The sequence below is a fragment of the Penaeus monodon genome, chromosome 24 (assembly GCF_015228065.2).
Source record: "Penaeus monodon isolate SGIC_2016 chromosome 24, NSTDA_Pmon_1, whole genome shotgun sequence".
Classification (NCBI taxonomy): domain Eukaryota; kingdom Metazoa; phylum Arthropoda; class Malacostraca; order Decapoda; family Penaeidae; genus Penaeus; species Penaeus monodon.
In genome coordinates, this window is record NC_051409.1 from 14059670 (window position 1) to 14060025 (window position 356).

Here is a 356-nt window from a genome sequence, read left to right on the forward strand (position 1 = left end):
ACCCCCCCCCTGGGGAAACTTTTTCTTTTTTTTAACCAGAGGGCAACATGACGAAAAGGCCTCGAGCATAATCGCACGTTTCCCTGCTCTTCCCTTCCTTGCTTTGTTACAACGTACATTATGGTAATGGAACTTGTTTGATAATTAAAAATTCAACCTAAGTCGGCCACTAATTGCCGTGGTATTGTGGAGAAAAATTTCCTTTTTTATTTTGTAAGTCTCTTATTAGTAAAATGTTTGCCAAGTAGTTATTATTGATAAGCTTGCCACAAGCAACAAAAATTCGAAATGAATTTTAAATTTTCTCTATAAAATTATGTAAAAACCTACTTCCTTGCTGTCCCTCCCCCTTTGCC

At 37.1% G+C, this 356-nt stretch overlaps 1 protein-coding gene across 1 annotated transcript in view; it reads left to right on the forward strand.

Moving 5' to 3' along the window:
- The window catches only part of LOC119588607 (calcium-activated chloride channel regulator 3A-1-like), a gene marked incomplete in the record, with an annotated part of 45835 nt that overhangs the window by 9983 nt on the left and 35496 nt on the right, over nucleotides 1–356 (forward strand).